Below are 15,799 nucleotides of genomic sequence, written 5' to 3'. Positions count from 1 at the left end.
CAGTAGCATCCAAGGTGTTTGAGCTTCTCTGGGTGTTGGTGGCCCTGGACTTTGGTTGGGACCCATCCAGACTCAGGGAGACAACGCCGGAAGATATCACCAGAGTGTCTGTGTTGGGCAACTCCCACATCCAGAACTTGAGTACAAAATAGAAAACCAAGTGGGAGCCTAGACATCGAACCTGGGCTATGAGAGGGAAGTGGGCCAAGATCACAGTGAGGCGGTTGCACCTGGGAGGCCAGAGCTTTCCAAGGATGCATGCATTCCCGCTTAGCAAGACCGTTCAAGAGCCATGGGTAAGTGGGTTGAACACAGGCAGGCTTGGGCTTAGAGCAGAGGTAAGCAGAGCCTGTGATAACTGAATAGAGCCAGAGAACAGCCCCTCTAGCAGCCAATCAAAGTGTTTTTTTTTTTTTTTTTTTTTGAGAGTCTTGCTCTGTCACCAGGCTGGAGTGCAGTGGCGAGATCTCCAGCTCACTGCAACCTCCGCCTCCCGGATTCAAGCGATTCTCCTGCCTCAGCCTCCCGAGTAGCTAGGACTATAGGCGCAAGCCACCACGCCCAGCTAATTTTGTATTTTTTGTAGATACGGGGTTTCACCACGTTGGCCAGGATGGTCTCGATCTCTTGACCTCATGACCCACCCACCTCAGCCTCCCAAAGTGTTGGGATTACAGACGTGACCCACTGCACCTGGCTGCCAATGAAAAACTTGAACATGTATCACAATCACCTGAAAGCCTTTTTCAAACAGAGATCACTGGGCTCCACTCTTAGTGCTTCTCATTGCAGTAGATCTGGGGTGGGGCCTAGGAATTTGCATTTCTAATAAGTTTGTAGGTAAGGCTGACTTGCTGGATGGGAGCCACATTTGGAGAGTCCCTGACCCATGCATTTCCTTAAACAGAGCTTCACAACACTGGTTGCCTATGAGAATCAGCCAGGGAGATGGAAAAACATTGATTTCTGCTTTGGGTTAGGGGCAGGCCACAGCTTCTACAACTGGAACAAAATGGACAAATTAGACAAAGTCATGTTTTTATTTTTATTTATTTATTTTTTGAGACAGAGCTCACTCTGTAGCCCAGGCTGGGGTGCGGTAGCGTGATCTCGGCTCACAGCAACCTCCCACTCCCAGGTTCAAGGGATCTTCCTGCCTCAGCCTCCCGAGTAGCTGGAACTGCGGGCACGCACCGCCACATGTGGCTAATTTTCTTTATGTTTTCTTTTATTTTCTTTTAAATATTTGTACTAGAGATGGGATTTCACCATGTTGGCCAGGCTGGTCTTGAACTCCTGACCTCAGGTGATCTGCCCACGTAGGCCTCCCAAAGTGCTGGGATTACAGGTGTGAGCCACCGTGCCTGGCCCCAAAGTCATGTTTTTAAAGGCATCAGAGAGATGTAGGGGCAAAAAGGGCAAGTAGACATGAAATCCTAGAGTGGGAGGAACACTTCCAGCAATGATTCAAAAACTGGGGCACAGATCTCATACCCCACACAGGATTACTTGACTGTATATCTGGGATCTTCTGAAGTGAGGGGCTCTGATTATGCATAAATTGCTGTAGAGGAGGAGGAGGGAGCAGGTATTTCCCAGTGTGCAGTGCTGCCAGAGGAAGGTATGAAGGGAAGCATGTTAGGGTGTCTGTGCCCACTCTGACTGTGGTTCCTGACTCTTTCTGTCCCAAGCAGACTGAATCCTTGCCCGCCTCCCACTTGATTATGGGAGAGTAACCACATGATATTACTATTCATTATTTACAGGTCTTTTTTCCTTAGTCATCCCTGTACTCTCAGATTCTAGCACAGGGCTTAGCAAATGATAGGTGCTTAGGAAGTGTTTGTTGACAGAATACTTGTGATCTCAGTTCTGGCTCCATGCCTCTAGCTCAGTGGTTCTCAACTGGGGGGGATTTTGACCCTCGTCCCTCAGAGGATACTCAACAATATCTGTAGACATCACTGATTGTCACAACTGTGGGGAGTAGGGGAGGTACTACTGGCATGTAGAGGATGGAGTCAAGGATGCTGCTCAACATCCTACATGCACAGGACAGCCCTCACAGCAAATAGTAAGCTGGCCCCCAGTGTCTGCAGTGCCAAGGGTGATAAATCCTGTCCTGGCTGGTCTCCATGTGAGCCACACCTGAGGTATCCCGCCCCTGCTGCCTCCTCTGATCACGAGGTTGGAGGCTTCTGTAGCTCAGGCCAGTGCAGCATCTTCCATTCCCTTGGCCCTTTTATAAGAGTTTTCCTGTGGCTCCTCGGATGTTTGGGTTATCAGTTAGTGTTCTCAACGATGACCACCTGCGTGCACAGGGAATGATGGGGTTGGCTTTGAGCACAGGTGGAGAGCTGGGCTGTGGGTGATTTGAATGACCCCTGCATGCTCTGAGGGTCTGGGTTGCCTCAAAGCTCTACCAGGTTTTTCAGAGAAACTGTTCTCCCTTTCACAGCAGCCTTCCTCTGCTACCCAACTTGTAACAACCTGCCCATCCCCTCATCCCTTGTCTGAATTGTTCATCATGACTCATTCCCCAGGGTGAGACAAAAGGAGCCTTTGACTCCAATAAATGTTTAAAACAAACAAAAGTAACAAATCACTTGTTTTCAGGAAGGGTGGGAGGCAGTAAGGTGGAAGTAGCATTTTCCCACTATTGTGCTAACATGGATGAATTAGATCAGCTACTTAACACCTGGAAAGGTGTGGAAAGGCATGAGAGGATGAAGCTGAGTACAGTGAAGGACAAGGAAGTCTGGAACATTGTGGAGTGCATGGGCCAGGGAAAGGGGCCCTGCAGAGGAGGCTTGGAGGGGCAACTGTATATTCTGAGAGGTAGTTCAAAGGCTCTGTGAACAAGCTCCAGCACCAGACAGTGCTTTAAATGTGCTACATACATTATCTCACGCAATTCTTACAACCCTATGGGATAGGTTCTATCATTGATATCTATGTCAGTCAGCTAGTGTCTTAATAATGCCATATAACAAGCATCTCCAAACAATTTCTGTGGCTGAACACAGCAATCATTTAATCTCCCCAGAGTGGCCACAGCTTGGCTGAGAGCCAGCAAGATTTAGTCTGAGCTTATCTGCACGTAGTTCCGAGCTGCACATTGGATTTGGGTTTGCTCCAGGCATCTCTCTTTCTTCTTAAACTAGCAGGCCAACTGCAGCTGTTTCTTTCCCATAGTCATGGGAGATGTTCAAGAGGGCAAGCAAAACTGCACAATTCATTTCAAGCTTCCACTTGTGTCTCATTTTCTCACATTGGCCAAAGTGAGGCACATTGCTGAGTCTCAAATAAAGAGATGGGGATGTACACTCTGCCCAACATGAGTTTGAAGCAAGTTATAGTGTCAAGCCAACACAGATGGAGTGGGGAAGTATACTCCTTCTATGAAGGTTGGGAGGAAGTAGTGTCAGGAATGAGTACTTGCCTAACAATGATCTAATCTACTATATTTTAAATATGTTGAAACTGGAGCACACAAAGGGATTGAGCAATTTGCTTTAGGCTGCAGAGTAAATGAGTGGCTTGGATGTGAACCCAAATGATGTGGTTTCACAACGTATGTTACACAGTACTACCCTGTACTATACTATACCTGCCATGCCATACCACTATGCCAAAAGACTCTTTGCTATGTTTTGTTGCCTATGGTAGCAAGTGTTCAAGATAGTCTCCAATGATCCTCACCTCCTGTATTCACATCTGTTATGAACTAAAAGTTTGTAGGCCCCTTACATTCATATGTTGAACCCCTAATCCATAATGTGATGGTATTTGAAGGTGGGGCTTTGGGAAATAATAAAGGATAGATGAGTTCATGAGGGTAGAGCCCTCTGACAGGTTTAATGTGCTTATGAGAAGAAGAAGAGAGCAGCACTCTCTCCTTTATCTCTGTGTCATGTGAGAATTCTGTAAGAAGGTAGCCCTCTGCAAACCAGGAAGAGAGCCCTCACCAGGAAATGAATTGGCTGACATCTTGATCTTGGAATTCCCAGCCCCCAGCACTGTGAGCTATAAGCCATCCAGTTTATGGTATTTTGTTTTGGCAGCCTGAGCAGACTAAGACAACACTCTTTCATAGTCTCCTCCCATGTTGAATATAGTTGACCTTTGTGACCAATAGAATATTAAGAACATGATGGTGAGTGACTTCCGAGGCCATCACAGGCATTTCAGGTTCCTCTTTGGTGTCTTGTATCACTCATCTGGGAGAATCAGCTACTATGTTGTGAGGATGCCCAAGCAGTCCTACAGAGGGGCCCACAGGAACAAAGGTCTTCCTCCAACAGCCAATACCAGCTTACCAGCCCTGGATCCTCCAGCATATCAAGTCTTCAGATGCTTCCAGCCTCTTAATTTGGTAAATTCGGGCAAAATTTTCATGACAAAGATGCCAAAAACGTTGCAACAAAAGTAAACATTGACAAATGGGATACAATTATAAGAGCTTCTGCACAACAAAAGAAACTATCAACAGAATAAACAGACAACCTACAGAATGGGAGAAAATATTTGCAAACCATGCATCTGACAAAGGTCTAATATCCAGCATCTATTAAGGAACTTAAACAAATTTACAAGAGAAAAACAAACAAGCCCATTAAAAAGTATGCAAAGGACATAGACACTTTTCAAAAGAAGACATACACGTGACCAAAAAGCTTACATAAAAGAAGTTCAGTATCACTGATCATTAGAGAAATGCAAATGAAAAGCACAATGAGATACCATCTCATATCAGTCAAAATGGCTATTACTAAAAAGTCAAAAAATAACAGATGCTGGCAAGGTTGTGGAGAAAAGGGAACACTTATACACTGTTGGTGAGAATGCAAATTAGTTCAACCATTATGGAAAGCAGTATGGCGATTCCTCAAAGAACTAAAAACAGAACAACCATTCCACCCAGCAATCCCATTACTGGGTATATACTCAGAGGAATATGAATCATTCTATTATAAAGATACATGTATGCAAATGTTCACTGCAGCATTATTCACAATAGCAAAGACGTGGAATCAATCTAAATGTCCATCAATAACAGGTTGGACAAAGACAATGTGGTACATGTACACCATGGAATACTATGCAGCCATAAAAAAGAATGAGATCATCTCTTTTGCAGGAACATGGATGGAGCTGGAGGCCATTATCCTTAGCAGACTAATGCAGGAACATAAAACCAAATACTGCGTGTTCTCACTTATAAGAGGGAACTAAATGATGAGAACTCACGAACATAAAGAAGGGAACAAGAGACACTGGGATCTACCTGAGGGTGAGGGGTGGGAGGAGGGAGAGGAGCAGAAAAAGTAACTATTGGGTACTAGGCTTAGTACTTGGGTGATGGAATAATCTGTACAACAAACTCCTGTGACATCAGTTTACCTATATAACAAACCTGCACATGTACCCCTAAACCTAAAATAATAGTTTAAAAAAGCCACTAAATTTCATAATGATTTATCATGCAGCTGCTAATAATGAATACACAGCCTCTCTTTAGTACTAGAGATGGCATGCAGTACTAAATAGTAGCGCTTGAGCTTGCACTGCGATGGGCTGCCCTCTAACCCAGTGGAGTCCTATACGACACTGCTGCATGAGTGACGACGAAGACTGAGGAGCTGGTAAGAGGAGTTGAATGATGCTGGGTAGTCCATGCATGGTAGATCTGAAATAGATAAGGAATATTGAAAGGTTATCTCCAGCTTAAGATGCTGAAAGTTTCAAACCCAAGTTTAGTGATATAGTTTGGATGTGTGTCCCCACCCCAATCTCACATTGGAATGTAATCCTCAATGTTGTAGGTGGGGCCTGGTGGGAGATGATTGGATCATGGGGGCAGATTTCTCATGAATGGCTTAGCACCATCCCTCTTGGTACTGTCCTTGCCACAGGAGTGAGTTTTCGTGAGATCTGGTCATTTAAAAGTGTGTAGCACCTCCCCTGTCTCTCTCTCTCTCTCTCTTGCTCCTGCTTCTGCCATGTGACGTGACTGCTCCTCCTTTGCCTTCCACTATGATTGGAAGCTTCCTGAGGCCTCCCTAGAAGCAGATGCCACTATGTGTCTTACACAGCTGTAGAACTGTGAAGCCAATGAAACATCTTTTCTTACAAATTAGCCAGGCTTGGGGGTATTTCTTCATAGCAATGTGCGAATGGACTAATACAGTTAGAGAATTGCAGCAACACTTTGAGGATGTCTCTGGTAGAAGACATCATGACTTCCTATTAGAATACTTCCTTCTACAGACGGCCTCCCAGTACGTAGGGATAAATAGTTCAAGTCTGACATATACTTCTCCTCTCTGCAGAGCGTACTTCCCAGACTCAGAAATAGTTCTGATTCCATTTATTTATGTTGCCTCAAATAAGATTTTCAGGTTTCATCTTCCACTTGAATTTGACCTTTACTGAGGTAGACCTGTCCCCTCACTAGCTCTTGGACACATTTGCAATTTCCACTTACCAGGCGGTTCTTGCCATTACAATCATTAATAGACAATATAGAAACAAGAAGATACCACCTTCTCTGCCCCCACACCCATATAACAAGAGAAAGATAAGAACAACCCATCAGCTTTAAAAATTAATAGAGTAAACCAATACCTGCCCACAATGAATGTGGGAATCTCACAGTCTTCCCAAGGATTCTGGAAGCTGGGGAGGTGGACTATTCTATATGTATTTTAAATTTTTTGTAGAGACAGGGTCTCACTATGTTGCCTAGGCTGGTCTTGAACTCCTGGCCTCAAGCGATCCTCCCACATCGACCTCCCAAAGTGCTGGGATTATAGGTGTGAGTCACCGGGCGGGCCTGGGTATTCTAAATATATCATCATTTTAAGAAGCATTCATCACTTGAATCACTCTCTCACCATTTACTTCTATTTCCCAGTAATTGTTCTGACAAGCTGGGTCAGGCACAGCTCACTAGACATACAATAGATGCAGGATGAAAGTTCCCCTGGAAGTATCATTTGGATGCTGGAGTTGCTAAGTGGTCCAGGGACAGAGTGGAAGATGGCTTCCTTGATTCAAGAAATCAGGTTGAGGAAAAATCAGTCTTGTCCATGCTATTGGTGAGACCTATCAGGGGCTTAATCATTTTTGGAAGAAATGGTTTAAACCAACAGATTCTTATGTCTGTGATTTTTCTTGCCTTCCAGACCCAGAGAGGGGAACAGGATTTCTCTGGAATATGCAATGTTCCTCCCACACAATCAGCGAGGACATATGATCTCCATGTGTGTTCTTTTAACAGAAGAGGGGAAAAAACCCCACAGCACACATGATGTACACACGCACTCCACACACATGGTTAGAATGTTTTCTGTCTTAGATACACATTGCCGTGATAAATGTTTAATACGCTTAGATTTAATATAAGACACTATGGAGGGTCCTAAATTAAATTCAGGAGTTTCCCAGGGGTTCACAGCTGAGAAAACCAACCTTAAAACATTTACACCTGAAATCTTTGAAAAAAGCATATATCTGTGTGGGTAGCATTTAGTGTTATTTTAGCAGTCATTTTAATACTAAACATACACCCTTGTTATGTAGTAAAATCATGAGTTTATACTTAGGGACACTTACTGTGAACTAACAGCTTCACGTTCATTGACTCATCTAACTCTCACAAATACCACGTAGTATGGATATTACCAGATAATATAGATATTAGTGTATGTACTCACAGAAAGATCACAGAACTTGCCCATTGCAACATAACCAATAACAATCCCCAAGAACTGGCCACGTGCCATGGCACATGCCTATAATCCCAGCACGTTGAGAGGCTGAGGCGGGTTGATCACTTGAGCCCAGGAGTTTGAGACCAGCCTGAGCAACATGGAGAAACCCCGTCTCTATAAAAATTACCTAGGCATAGTGGCACATGCCTGTAGTCCCAGCTAGTCAGGAGGCTGAGGTGGGAGGATGGCTTGAGCTGAAGAGGTGGAGGTTGCAGTGAGCTGAGATTGTGCCACTGCACTCCAGCCTGGACAACAGAGGCAGACCTTGTCTCAAAATAATAATAATAACAAAATAATTTACTGTTAAAATTTTTTTAAATCTCCAAGAACTGTCCCATTCCAAAGCCCAAATTCTTCCATACAGCTGGATGCTGTCTCTTTCATAGGAATATACTTGTGTATATTTGTATAATGCCTTAAAATGCATTGCAATGAATGTGTTTGAACTTTTAATGCAATGAGTCATCTGAAAATTAGAGTTCCTGCTTTTTTTTTTGACAGTTTTATTTCCAATATATTGATTCTTCAACGTCCATCTCAAGTATCACTGCCTGTGAGAAGCTTTCTCCAAACTCCAACCAGGACTCAGCTCCGCCTTGTTTATTCTGCACCTTATATTCCCCCTTCTTGTTGGGTTCCTTTGTATTTATTTGCTTGTGTAAACTCCTTTAGGGCAGGCCAACATCTCTTTACCTTTGTTTGTCTGCTAGAATCTTCCTTTAAAAAAAATCCCAACTTAAGGAAGTATGTAATTTATGTGTAATAAAATGCATAGCTCTTAGGTGTGCCCTTGGGTGGATTTGGACAAAGGTCCATATTTGTCTGCCCACCATCCCAGTCAAGATATGAGACATTTCCATCACCTCTTCTCTCCCTTCGCAGTCAATGCCCTTCAGGCAGCCACCAATCTGGACCCCAACAGCATGTGGTAAAAACATTTCGTACTCAATGTGTCTGATAGATTCTGCATCTGTCTTCCCTATTCTGGTTAATGCACTGGGCTCCTCCTGGCTGCTCAGGTTCTAAAGTACAAAGCCTTTGTGTGTGTGTGTGTGTGTGTGTGTGTGTTACCTCTCCCCCATCTTCAACACGTAATTCCTCATCCCGCAAACTTCTCCAGCGCCTGTATTCAAAGCTGAGGCTCCATGCCAGGGATTGAGTCATTTTCCAAAGCTTGTCAGTGCCCCTTCTCCAGAGCTCTTTCATGCATATTCGTTTCCTCCGCCTGCCGCCCCACTTCATCTTGGCATCTGTAGACTACTACTCCCCAGCCGTGGGTCTGGTCTTCCACCTCCTCCTCTCCCCATACCTCAACCCCAGGGTTCCCTGCTTTCATCATAAACCCCCCATGCCTCCCTGCTTGATCCAGAACATAGCTCATAAAATAATGCCTCACCTCCTCAGCCTGACTTCAGGAAATTTTCCAATCTGCCTTTTCCAACCTATCTTCCTTTACTTGCTCCCATGAGACCTACACTCCAGCCACCTCTGCAAGGTGCCTGTATCAAAAGATGTTTTGTTGCCTTCTAACTGCATGTCTTTTCCAGGCTGTGCCCTCTGCTTGGAGCATCATTCTTTTTCTCTCCTTGGAAATCTCACCCAACCCTCAGGGCCTTTTCCGCAAGGTCTCCCGAGGCCTCTTTCCACTGCTCTCCTATCTGTTTGTACGCATGTTACCCTTGCACCCGCGGGTTTCTATTCACGGGTACTGAACTTTGTTTCTTGTTTGCGTTCTGGCTACACAGCTCCACACCACGGAGACGTCCATGTTAGAGAAAAAGGGAGAGAACACTCTGTCAGGAAGAAGAGCAGAATTTGTTCTCAAGTGCTTGCTCTGTTTTTGTTTTTGTTTTTGTTTTTTTATATTGTGGACACATGGGTGATCATGATTCACTTTTTACATAGGCTGTTGGGAAACTTGAGGCCAAATATAGGGCCTTTCCCTAACAAGCAGATAGAGCCGATAGGATGAATTCTGGGTACTGATGGTTTTGTTGTGTTTCCTCTCCTATTTTCTCAATTGTTTTTGTCTTCTGCATGGGCTTGACTACCGTTTCAGATCATAGTAGGCACTCAGTATATTTTATTTATTTATTTTTTTGAGACAGGTGTCACTCTGTCATCCAGGCTGGAGTGCGGTGGCTGGATCACCGTTTACTGCAGCCTCAAACTCCTGGGCTCCAGCAATCCTCCCACATCAGCCTCCTGAGTAGCTAGGACCACAGGCATGTGTCACCATGCCCAGCTTCTTTCCTTTTCTTTCCTTTCCTTTCTTCCTTTCTTCCTTCCTTCCTTTTTTCTTTTCTTTTCTTTTCTTTTCTTTTTTTTTTTTTTTGACAGAGTCTTGCTCTGTCTCCCAGGCTGGAGTGCAGTGGTGCGATCTTGGCTCGCTGCAACCTCTGCCTCTCAGGTTCAAGTGATTCTCCTGTGTCAGTCTTCCATACAGGTGCCTGCCACCACGCCCAGCTAATTTTCGTATTTTTAGTAAAGACGGGGTTTCAACGTGTTGGCCGGGCTGGTCTTCAACTCCTGACCTCAGGTGATCTGCCTGCCTCAGCCTACCAAAGTGCTGGGGTTACAGGTGTGAGCCACCGCCCCGGCCTAATGTTTGTATTTTTAATAGAGATAGGTTTTGCCATGTAGACCAGGCTGGTCTTGAACTCCTGACCTCAAGTGATCTGCCCACCTCAGCCTCCCAAAGTGCTGGGATTACAGGAGTGAGCCACCATGCCTGGCCTAATTTTCTTATTTTATTTTTATTTTTGTACAGACAGGGGCCTTATTATGTTGCCCAGGCTGGTCTCAAACTCCTGGCTTCAAGTGGTCCTCCCACCTTGGCCTCCCAAAGCACTGGGATTATAGGTGTGAGCCACCATGCCCAGCCTTATTTGCTTAATGAAAAAAATTCATTGATTTCATTTAATGAATGAATTCAGCAGAGAGAAAAACAAATTTAAAAAGTTCTTCCAGGGCAGATGTTTATTTGGTTCATCTTTATGCCTGACCCCAACTCCCATAACCCAGCACCGAGCTTGGTACAGCAAGAACACAGTAAGTGTTAAGTTTCATTGAGTTTTATTAAAAAGAGGCTGAGTGCAGTGGCTCATACCTGTAATCCTAGCACTTTGGGAAGCTGAGGTGGTGGATTGCCTGAGCTCAGGAGTTCGAGACCAGCCTAGGCAACATAGGGAAACCCTGTCTCCACTAAAACACAAAAAATTTGCCGGGCATGGTGGCACTTGCCTGTAATCCCAGCTCCTCGGGAGGCTGAGGCATGGGAATTGCTTGAACTTGAGAGGCGGAGGTTGCAGTGAGCTGAGATTGCACCACTACACTCCAGCCTGGGTGACAGAGAGAGACTCCGTCTTAAAATAAAAAATAGAGAGGCATATGAAAGCTCAAAATCATCTGTGAATGGTTGTAATACATTTCTGGAAATAAATTTGCTTCTATTGTAGGATTAGTATAAAATTATGGGTATTGAACAAACATTAAGAAAAAGAAAAGACTTATTTTGGCCTTTAAGAAGTGCGGTTGCATTCAGAGCATTAGTAAGCTATGCAAATGCCTGCCAAGAAAGGAACTGTGGCTATAAGCACTGGGGCATGCAAATGCGGAAGGAATGAGTGCCTTGGGAGCCTTCAGTTTCTGGGGATCTGTCGAAAGGCTGGTTGCTTCTGTCACAACAGAAGGAATAGACAAGATGAAATTAATGACTCTTTATCTGCCTCTTTATATGCTCATATCAGTCCTGTCATACAGAAATTTCAGATGTATGCATTCATAAAGAAAGCAGGGAACAAGGAAAGCACACAGAGGGAATTTCTTTTTTGTGCCATGAAGGTTGTTTTCTCTGATTATGGTAGTCGCTTTCATTTCCTGTTTCTCACCTGGAAAGAGACCCCGGCCATCCTCTGCCACTGAGTCTCTCTGACTCCGTGTGGCTGTGCATCTCCTGCATCTCTCGAGGTGTCTCTGTGTGTGTCTTAGGAGCAGTTGCCCACTCCCCTCTTGAGACTCTGCAGGGCATGATTTCCTGGCTTAGAGATGGAGAGAACCCTCAGCTTTCCCTTGTTCTGAAACTCGTCCCTGCTGTGGGTGTTGAGACAGTGAGAGGCTCACCCGTCGGCTCAAGAGCACCTCCAAAAATGAATCCCTCGGCTCCTCTCGCCGGCGTCTCAGGGGCTTTGAAGCCACTTAGGTAGACAGGTTTTGGCTGGAACCTCATTCATGGTGGGCCTATGTGTCCTCTGTCTTCTGGCAGCCCTTCTTCCCCATGTCCCCACTGATGACATCTCTCCTTCTCGTAGAACCTCCTAGAAGGAGAGCTCACAGCTTTCTTTTTGGTGCCCAATTCTGGGGCCCAAGCCCACACACCCCACCTCTCAGAGGGGCATAGCCATCTGGGCCTCCTGCAAGCACAAACCAGGCCAGTGAGATGTGCAGACTCCCGGGCAGAGTCATTGAGAATCATCTCACCGCCTGGCAGCCTTACTAAGGCTTCCCAGACCAGCTGGCAGCTTTCTGTTGCTGTATGGCTTCTCGTTGGCCGGCTAAACAAGATAACTCTGTCATTATGTGGTTTGCATTTCCGTAATATTCTCTACCCCGAGAAATAATTATTTTTTCTTTTTTTTTTTCTTTTCCCAGAAAAAGCATCAAATGTACAAAACATAAGAACCTGCCCATGGGAGCTGATGAGTTTGGCTTCCCTCACTTTCTTTCGGAGCCTTTGGTCTGCGGTCCTTACCCACAGAGGGCGGCACACCAGGATTTCTCCATCGCAACACTATTGACATTTGGGGTTCCATCATTCTTTGCTATGGGGCTGTCCTGGGCAGTGTGGGTTTAGCAGCATACTAGGCCTCAAGTCACCAGATGCTGGTAGCAACCCTCTTCCTCCAGGGATGACAACTAAAAACATCTCCAGATATTGCTGAATGTTCCCTGGGGGGTATAATCACCCCCCATTCACCATCACTGCTATGAAAGAAAGAGGCTGGAAGAATTGGGGCAAGTAGTCATTTCAGCCACAAAGCTTTACACAGAAGCATGAACATATCTGCCTCTCTTAGAGTCCTCAGTTCTCTATTCTCCTCTATGCTCCCAGGGAAGGTGTGATCCCCCAAACAGCAAGCTGCTAGATGGAGTCAGGCATTTTTTATGTTGTCCTGTGTATATGGATCTGCAGGAAATTTTCCCAGATCTGGGTCCTCAAGTTGGGAGTAAGGAAGAACCGAGAAAAAAGAGAAGGATGGGAAAACTGAACCAGTTTTCAGCTTCCCCCAGTGGAGTCTGGGAATACTGGTGGGACCTGTGTAAAGGTGCACCTTTTGTGACCACTGGCAGTGCCTTTTCCCTGTGAGATCACTTTAAAAGAAAACATCAGCCTGGCATCCAAAAAATAACTTAAGGTGACTTGAATCTGTACTGCACTGAGAAAATGCCCAAACTAGGGGTTCATTCATAGTTCACTGTGGTGGGACTTGTTAAAATCTCTTTCTTCCTTCTCTCTCTGTCTTTTTATGGAGACAAGGTATTGCTCTGTCACCCAGGCTGGAGTGCAGCAGTGCGATCATAGCTCACTGCAGCCTCGACCTCCTGGGCTCAAGCGATCCTCTTACCTCAGTCTCCTGAGTAGCTGGGACTACAAGTGCATGCCACCATCCCCGGCTGACGTTTTTAATTTTGTAGAGATAGTGTCTCTTTATGTGGCCTAAGCTGGTCTCGAACTCCTGGTCTGAAGTGATCCTCTTGCCCCGGCCTCCCAGATCTCTTTCTTATTATCACATACAAATGGTAAATGCCCCCAAAGTCTCTCCTTTCTCACCCCCTAGCCTCTCTCCAGTTTGCCCAGCACTGCACCCTAGTCTCCTTTCTCTACCCTGTCCTGGTCATTTCTATCTGCCCACTTTCTCCCTCTTTTTGGTCTTTGTCTTACATACATCTGTCACTTTCCTGGTGGTGTTGCTCTTAACCGTCATTAACATAACAAAACTTTCGGACTGATAGCTGAGGGATAAAGGCTCTTTCTGCTTGGTGGGAGAGTTGGAAAATAATACCACACTAAGTGTGAGGCTGAATGCATTTCTAAGGCACTTGGTTAGACGTGATCCAAAACCTTTTTCCGTTAATGTGAAAGTGAACTCTGTGGTCCACTTATTGAATTACTGTGTTGTTTTGAACTCTGTATTAGTTTTCCTATTGCCACATCACAAATTATCACAAACGTATTGGCTTAAAACAACACCCACGTATTAGCTCACAGTTCTACGGGCCAGAAGTCCAGGTACAGTGTGGCCAAGCTCCCTGCTCAGGGTCTCACCAGGCTACAGTCAAGCTGTTGACCAGGGCTGTGGTGGCTGCTTGTGTTCTCATCTGGAGGTCAGGTTCTTCTCCTAGCTCAGGTGACTGGGGTAGAATTCAGTTCCTTGCAGTCATAGGGCTGAGGGCCCTGTTTCCTGACTGTCAGCTGGGGTTTTTCAGCTCCTAGAGGCCACAGGACTCCCTTCATCTTCAAAATCAGTGGCGGAGAATAGCCCTCTCATGCTTCCAGTCTCATTCCAGGAAAACTCTCCCCTCTTTCAAGGTTCTGGTGATTAGCTCAGACCCACTGAGGTCGATACCCCTTTCCTAAAGGCAGTTAATCTGAGACTTAATTACATCTGCAAAATCCCCTTCACTGGAGCCCCTCAATGGGTGTTTGATGGAATAACTTGGAGAAGGGGTTTGAAACTCAAGGATCAGGAATGTTGGGGACCATCTTAGAGTGCTGCTGACCACAGCCTTAAATATGAACTTGATTGCCTCCTTGTCACTGGAGAGCTATCCCTTTATCAAGGAATCCTTGATTGAGCCATTAGTTCATTCTGCTTAAACCACCACTGAACTGGCAAGACATGCTTAATTAATACTGATTGATGTAATGTTTTGAGAAGTAAATTATTTCATTCAATAAATATTTATTATCAGTGATATTTCAGACACTCTTCTAGGTGCAGAAAACACAATTATTAACTGTCAGACAAGATCTCTGACTGAATGGGTCTTCTGTTCCAAGGGGTGATGCAATGAATAAGTACACAAGGATTTTTTTTTCTTTAGACACGTTCTTGCTCTGTTGCCTGGCCTGGAGTACAGTGGCATGATCATGCCTCACTGCAGCCTCGACCTCCTGGGATCAAGAGATTCTCCTACCTCAGCCTTCCAAGTAGCTGGGCTATAGGCATGTGCTACCACACTTGTCTATTTTTGTTTTTATGTTTTTGTAAAGATGGGGTCTTGCTATATTGCCCTGGCTGGTCTTGAGCTCCTGGGCTCAAGTGATCCACCTGCCTCGGGTTTGAAACAAGATTGAGTCTGTAATCTCAGATACCCAGCCATAGACTTTTTTGAATGCATACTATAAGCAACTGATTATTTTGTAGGAAAATAATGTTTTCTTATGATTTTCAACAAAATGAATCATCTTGTGTTTGTAGGGGAATATCTGTCTACCTAACTACTTGTCTACCTATCTACCACATTCACTTCTTGTGTAGCATTATACTAGCTTAGAATCTTTGACATAAGGTCTTTGAAGGCATGAGGACAAACGCTATGCTTCAGAGTAAGACCTCCATACACCATAGATGAGTCTTGCAGGAGCTCTCGGTCCTAGAAAGATTTGCTGAAAATCATAGACATGAAGCAGACGGATTCATAGGAGAAAAGGCATACAAATGTATTTAATGTGTATACACTGATGCCTTCAGAATGATGGTCCAACTTCCCAGGGAGCTCCAGAAGCTTATGCACTATCCTGAGGTTATAGAAAGAATGGGGCTTGGGTTCTGCTAAAACCGGTTATGGGAGTGGGAGAAGAGGAATTCTACTGAGGGACAATACATGGTTACTAGGGAACAGAAATTAACTTGTAAATAGTTCTATTTAGAATGTAAGTGATCCTTGGAGACAGTCATCATCTGGAAAAAGGGTCTGTTCAGGTGTAGTTATGTCTAGGTCTTCTTTCCTGTAATGGCTAA

This window comes from Rhinopithecus roxellana, chromosome 7, assembly GCF_007565055.1.
Source record: "Rhinopithecus roxellana isolate Shanxi Qingling chromosome 7, ASM756505v1, whole genome shotgun sequence".
Classification (NCBI taxonomy): Eukaryota; Metazoa; Chordata; class Mammalia; order Primates; family Cercopithecidae; genus Rhinopithecus; species Rhinopithecus roxellana.
Note: the sequence above shows the minus strand (reverse complement) of the source record.